At 39.7% G+C, this 7,721-nt stretch overlaps 1 non-coding gene across 1 annotated transcript; it reads right to left on the bottom strand.

The window, feature by feature from the left end:
- Window positions 1–4,092: 4,092 nt before the first annotated feature.
- On the bottom strand, window positions 4,093–4,199 carry LOC127098823 (small nucleolar RNA R71). The gene has a single exon (XR_007793516.1). It is a non-coding gene; the product is annotated as a small nucleolar RNA R71 (small nucleolar RNA).
- Window positions 4,200–7,721: the final 3,522 nt, after the last annotated feature.

Below are 7,721 nucleotides of genomic sequence, written 5' to 3'. Positions count from 1 at the left end.
CATGTCAAAATTCCTTTTATAAAGCACATCACCATTGAGGTAGAAACTGGCAGATAATCTCCTCAAAGTCTTCTTATCTTTAGCAGATGCCCCAGGCGGGTAAATCTGACTTTGCAGAAAGCACTTGATATCAAAATACCATGGCTTATCATCTTTCACTTCTTCAACTGCAAATACGTGAGCTGGTCTATCCAAGCGCATCACAGTAATATTGGGAACCTCATTCCAATATTTCACCACGATCATTGAAGCAAGTGTATCGAGAGCATCTGCCATCTGATTCTCATCTCGAGAGATATGATGGAAGTCAACCTCAGTAAAGAAAGTTGAGACCTTCCTCGCATAATCTCTGTATGGGATGAGGCCAGGCTGATTCGTCTCCCATTCACCCTTAATCTGATTAAAAACAAGGGCCGAATCACCATAAACATCAAGATGTTTGATCCTAAGATCAATACACTCTTCCAGTCCCATAATACAGGCCTCATACTCTGCCATATTATACGTGCATTTGAAAGTTAGCCTTGTTGTAAAAGGAAAATGTGTGCCCTAAGGAGTAATAATCACTGCCCCAATACCATTTCCATATTGATTAACAGCGCCATCGAACACCATGCCCCATCGGGAACCAGGCTCTGGCCCTTCATTGAGCGTAGGCTCATCGCAATCTTTCATCTTCAAATACAAAATCTCCTCATCAGGGAAATCGTACTGAACAGACTGATAATCCTCAATTGGTTGATGTGTCAAATGGTCAGCCAAGATACTACCTTTAATAGCTTTTTGAGCTCGATACTCTATATCATACTCAGACAACAACATCTGCCAACGGGCAATCCTCCCAGTTAAAGCAGGCTTCTCAAAGATATACTTGATTGGATCCATTTTGGATATCAACCAAGTTGTATGATTTAACATATACTGGCGTAAACGCTTAGCGGCCCAAGCCAAAACACATCATGTTTTCTTAAGCATTGAGTATCGAGACTCACAATTAGTGAACTTCTTACTCAGATAGTATATATCATACTCTTTCTTTCCTGATTCATCTTGCTGACCCAGTACACAACCCATGGGGTCCTAAAGCACAAACAAGTACATAATCAATGGTCTCCCTTCAACAGGCGGAGACAGAATCGGAGGTTCGGACAGATACTCTTTGATACTGTCAAAAGCTTTCTGGCAATCCTCGGTCCAATCATGACGCAGATCTTTTCGGAGGAGCTGGAATATAGGCACACATGTGGCAGTCATGTGGGATATAAATCTAGAGATATAAATCAAGCGGCCAAGAAAACCTCGGACTTGCTTCTCAGTTTTGGACGCAGGCATCTCTTGTATCGCTTTGACCTTGACAGGATCAACTTCAATACCTCTTTCACTGACAATAAAGCCCAATAAATTTCCGGAACGGACTCCAAATGTACACTTGTTCGGGTTCAGACGGAGTTTATACTTCCTCAAACAGTGAAAAAGTTTCAATAAGTGCTCTACATGTTCAACTTCCGTTCTCGACTTTGTAATCATATCGTCAACATACACCTCGATCTCCTTGTGCATCATATCATGAAACAAGGTAGTCATAGCGCGTTGGTACGTGGCTCTAGTGTTCTTCAAACCGAAAGGCATCACTCGATAACATAATGTTCCCCAAGGTGTGATGAATGTTGTCTTCTCCATATGCTCGGGTGCCATCTTAATCTGATTATAAACGGAAAATCCATCCATAAATGAGAAGACATTGAATTTAGCTGTATTGTCTACCAACATATCAATATGCGATAGAGGAAAATCATCTTTCAGACTAGCTTTATTCAAGTCACGGTAGTCCACACACATTCGGACTTTTCCATCTTTCTTAGGCACGGGCAAAATATTGGCCACCCATTGAGGATATGTAGAAGTTGATGATACTGAATTTCACCGTATTTTCGGCCCTGATTTCGCATGCATTTTAGTTATTTTATTATTTTTTTTTATGTTATTACTATGTTTCTCTTTGTTTTCAGGTTTTCAGTCTAATCGGAGCCCCGATCGAGAAAAGGAGTGAAAACGAGCTAAAAAGACCTAAAAATCAGCATTTTGCACTTGTGGCTCCCACTGTGGCTGGCGCCATGGGTCCAACCATGACGTGTCATAGTCCAACTTCCCCTCAACTGCCACGTCTCCCACTATCTCCATTTAGGCGTCATACTTTACTCTTATGGCGGGCGCCATGATGTGGTGGCGGGCGCCACAAGCACAATATGTTTCCCTCCCAATTTCAAACTGAAGGGCATCCTTGTCATTTCCATTATTTTTCTTGCTTATAAATAGAGATTCGATTTCATTTGTTTCATCATCCAAACTTAAAACAAACTTAGTTACAATTAAGCATGTATTCAGTATTGTAAAAGTGGTAATCGCTTAACATCGGAGTGTTGCCACACTATGTAATCGAGTCTGTAATCGAGTTTGGAGCACTTTGGAAGGAAGTTAATCCTGCCGCCATTTTCATTTCCGTTTCGCACTTTATTCAACCCTCCGATTGGAGCAGGTTTTATTGCTTTACCTTTGTCTACTTTACTTTCCCGCACTGTCTTTACTTTATTTATTTCTCGCACTCACACTACTTTCGTTTATTTCTCGCACTCGCACTACTTTCGTTTATTTCTCGCACTCGCACTACTTTTATTTATTTCTCGCACTCACAATACTTTTATTTATTTCTCGCACTCGCACTACTTTTATTTAAATTAAAATGCACCTTTACTTTACCATGTCTAGTTAAACCCATAAAGGTTAGAATGTAAGGACCATAATTGAACCGATAATCCGTACAATTGTTCGTAGAAACACTTAAGGGATATATTGACTTTCAACTTAAGTTTTCCCGCACTTAATCTCTGTTGGGCAAGACCGAAAGCCGTCCAATGTCTTTTTAAACATAATTGTTTTTAACTATTTCAAATACATCGAAAGCGCTTTGTCTAGTTCATTAGGAGTTTTTGACTTAAAAAGAAAAGTGATTTTAAAACTATTTTCGGACGCATTTATAAGTTTAGAGTCTGGTTCGTGAGAACCTCTTTTGGTTAAGAAATCCAGGTTAAAATGCTTTTCAACTTAGTCAAGATATTATATTTCTTAAAAATAGGTTTACTACTCTAACGTAATGGGCGTTTTTTATAAGTGACAATAAGAGGGTTTGATTAGGGGGTACAACTCGGTTCTGAATACGCGAAAGCGACAGTTCCTGTTAAATTGGTTCTTTTCAAAGTAGGAAACACTGCCCATAAGTAATTCTATTAGCAAGTACTTGGATTATTAATTGATTATGTGAATTAATTCGAACTTGTCTTTATTAATTGAATTTAATTTAATACCTTACTTTTCATTGTACACTCTTAAAACCCCCTATTTTGATTACCTTAGATAAACACCATAATAATAGATAGTGATAGATTGACACTTGGTCTCTGTGGATTCGACAATCTTTTATATTACTCTGATGCGTTCGTATACTTGCGAAAAATACGCATCAAGTTTTTGGCGCCGTTGCCGGGGACCAATTTCGTCAAATTTCGTACCCTGTTGTTATATCGTTTAGACTTAGGTTGTTACCTGCCGGTCAATGCGAAGAACTCACAGCACCGAAAGTTTAGTATACCCTCTGGCGGAACCTGAATGTTACGCTAGCGCACGTTTATTTTTTCATAGAATTAGGAGAGCTATGGCCGAAGATCAAAACCAAAGACCTCTTAAGGATTTCGCCCAACCATCCAATGAAGAACCTAGTTCTAGTATAGTAAACCCAACCATCCTAGCTAATAATTTCGAACTTAAACCCTCCCTGTTGCAACTAGTGCAACAGAGACAATTCGCATGTCTTGCTAGTCAGAACCCAAACCAACATTTAAAAATCTTTCTCCAATTAGCAAACACTTTTAAACCAATGGAGCTTCTCCTGAGGCAATCCGTTTAAGATTATTCCCTTTTTCCCTCAAAGATAAAGCCCTATCATGGTTAGATTCCCTTCCACCCAATTCCATTACGACTTGGGATAACCTTAGAAGAGCATTCCTTGCTAGATACGTTTCCCCAAGTAAGACCGCCGTTCTTCGAAACCATATAACTAGATTTACCCAGAACCAAGGAGAATCGTTGTTCGAAGCTTGGGAGAGATATAAAAAGCTGTTAAGAGCATGCCCACATCATGGTTTAGAAAATTGGTTAATCATTCAGACCTTCTATAATGGACTTCACTATAACACTAAGATGACCATCGACGCTGCTGCAGGCGGTGCGCAGATGAACAAACCTTACACTGAAGCTAGTGCCCTCATCAAAGATATGGCTCAAAACCATCAATCATGGGGAGTCGAACGAGCGACAGTTGAGAAGAAGGAAGCCCAAGGAGGAGTACATGAGTTAAGCTCTATAGAGATGATGCAAGCTAAAATGGACGCGTTAGCCCTTAAGGTCGAGCATATGTGCGTAAACCAGAATACTACAGCTGCAGTTTCGTTGGATTGTGAGATATGTGGAACCAAAGGACACCAATCTGCAGAATGCAGTCTATTAAACGAAACCCACTCCGAGCAAGTGAACTACACCCAAGGGAACCCATATTCGAATACCTATAACCCTGGATGGAGGAATCATCCGAACTTCTCCTATAAGAACAATAACCCTATCCAAAATAATGCACCTCCGAGACAACCAGGTTACCAAGCCCCAAGACCAAATCAACCTATGCAACCTGTACCACCAAAGCCGAGCCTTGAGAAAATTATGGAAAACTTTATCACTGCTCAAACCCAACAAAACAAAGAGTTCATGAACCAAAACATTCACATTAATGAACTGATTACCCAGTTAGGAACCAAGGTTGACCAAATAGTTACTCACACTAAGATGCTTGAAACCTAGATCTCTCAGGTAGCTTTAAACCAAGCCCCCCAGACTACACCTGGAGGACAGTTCCCTGGACAACCTCAACAGAATCCGAGAGGACAAGCCAATGCCATTAGCCTACTAAGTGGGAACGCTTATGATGAGCCACCAAACCCAAGATTGAGTGAACCCAAAACTTCTAAGGAATATACAACACCCACGGACAAAGTAAAGGAACTAGAGGAATATGAAAAACAGGAAGGTCAAGAAAAAGGAGAAGAACCTAAAGACAAAACTTATGTACCACCCCCGCCATACAAACCACCGATACGATATCCGCAAAGACTCAAACAAACCCAAATCAATAACCAGTATCAGAAATTCATTAAGGTTATAGAAAAACTTCACGTAGAAATCCCTTTCACAGAAGCCATCACCTAAATACCTTCTTATGCAAAGTTTCTCAAAGGCATCCTTACCAACAAACGTAGACTCGACGATCCGAAGCCCTTGGAATGCAATTCTATTTCCGAGAATAAGTTATCCAAAAAAGATAAAGATCCTGGAAATTTCTCCATTCCTTGTCTTTTGGGTAGTCATGTCATCGAAAAAGATTTTCTAGACCTAGGAGCTAGTGTGAGCTTAATGCCTTTAGCGGTTTATGAGAGGTTAAACTTAGGAGAATTACAGGCTACTAAGTTGTCACTTCAGTTAACCGATAGATCTGTTAAGTATCCGATAGGCATATTAGAAGATATCCCTGTTAGGATAGGTCAGTTATTTATCCCTACTGGTTTTGTTGTCATGGACATCAAAGAGGACAATGATATACCAATCCTTCTAGGTAGACCGTTCTTATCAACTGCAGGAGCCATAATAGATGTCAAGAGAGGAAAGTTGACCTTTGAGGTAGGTGACGAGAAAATAGAATTTATACTTTCAAAATTTCTTATGGCACCTGTGATGGGAGACGCATGTTATGCCATAGATATCATTGATGAATGTGTTAGGGAAATAGAACAAGAAGAAATCATTAAGTTGCCATCAATTCTCATACTGGAAGATGATGACTTTAGGAAACCCTACATCGATGATAACCTTTACAAATGTTTATCCCTTACCCCAGATCCTATGCCATGCCCTAAGAAACCAACCTTAGAACTTAAGGAACTGCCTAAGAACCTGAGATATGAGTTCCTCGATGAAGAGATGAATCGTCCAGTTATAGTCAGTGCTACCTTGAGCCAAGAGGAAACATACCAACTCTTAGATGTTTTACGAAGATATCCCACAGCCTTAGGATATAATATCTCTGACCTGAAAGGTATAAGCCCATCCGTATGCATGCATTGAGTTTCGCTCGAAGAAGATTCAAAGCCCTCCAGAGAACATCAAAGAAGAATAAACCCTATAATGAGTGATGTTGTTAAAAAGGAAGTTCTTAAGTTACTTGAGGCAAGTATAATCTATCAGATCTCAGATAGTAAGTGGGTGAGCCCTATGCATATAGTACCTAAAAAGGGAGGCATCACAGTAGTGCAAAACGATAAAGGCGAACATGTAGCAAAACGGATAGAAGGAGGATGGCGGATGTGCATAGACTATAGAAAGTTAAATAAAGCAACCAGGAAAGATCATTTCCCTTTACCATTTATAGACCAGATGTTGGAGCGTCTAGCCAAACACTCTTACTTATGCTATCTAGTTGGATACTCTGGATTCTTTCAAATACCTATCCATCCCTAAGATCAAGAAAAAATTACCTTTACATGCCCTTATGGAACTTTTGCCTACAGACGAATGCCATTCGACCTCTGTAACGCCCCAGCTACTTTCCAACGCTGCATGATGTCAATCTTTGCAGATTACCTAGATGGTATCATGGAAGTATTTATGGATGATTTCTCGGTTTGCGGATTTGATTTCCACAATTGTCTTACTAACCTTGAGAAAATCCTGGAGAGATGCATGGAGGTGAACCTTGTACTGAACTGGGAAAAGTGTAATTTCATGGTCACTGAAGGGATTGTTTTAGGACATATAGTTTCCGAAAAAGGTATTGAGGTAGATAGAGCTAAGATAGAAGTCATAGAGAACCTAAAACCACCCAAAACTATTAGAGAAGTCCGAAGTTTCCTTGGACATGCTGGATTCTACCGGCGTTTTATCAAGGACTTCTCCAAAATAACTAAACCTTTAACTAGCCTTTTAATGAAAGATGCTGAATTCATTTTCGATGGAAAATGTAATGAAGCATTTAATCTTTTAAAGCAAGCGTTAATATCAGCACCTATTATGCAACCCCCTGATTGGTCAGAACCTTTTGAGATAATGTGCGACGCTAGTGATTATGCTGTTGGAGTCGTTCTAGGACAAAGGAAAGATAAAAAATTACATGTGATTTATTATGCCAGTAGAACCCTAGATGCTGCCCAACTCAACTACGCAACAACTGAAAAGGAATTACTAGCTGTAGTTTTTGCTATAGACAAATTTAGATCTTATCTAGTAGGAGCCAAAGTTATAGTTTACACCAATCATGCTGCCATTCGTTACCTATTAAGTAAAAAAGATGCCAAGCCCAGGTTACTCTGATGGATTCTGTTACTACAAGAGTTTGATTTAGATATCAGAGATAAAAAAGGCATCGAAAATGTAGTAGCTGATCACCTTTCTAGGCTAGAACACCTGAAACTAGACTTAGTACCCATAAGCGATGATTTTGCCTATGATAGACTGATAGCTAGACTAGAAACCATTGAAGACGATAGCCTAGGCCCTCATGAGAACTTCCAAAAATCCTTAGCAGTAAGTAACATGCCATGGTATGCAGACTTTGTTAATTACCT

This window comes from Lathyrus oleraceus, chromosome 6, assembly GCF_024323335.1.
Source record: "Lathyrus oleraceus cultivar Zhongwan6 chromosome 6, CAAS_Psat_ZW6_1.0, whole genome shotgun sequence".
Taxonomy (NCBI): Eukaryota; Viridiplantae; Streptophyta; class Magnoliopsida; order Fabales; family Fabaceae; genus Lathyrus; species Lathyrus oleraceus.
Note: the sequence above shows the minus strand (reverse complement) of the source record. Positions and strands in the feature narration are given on the sequence as shown.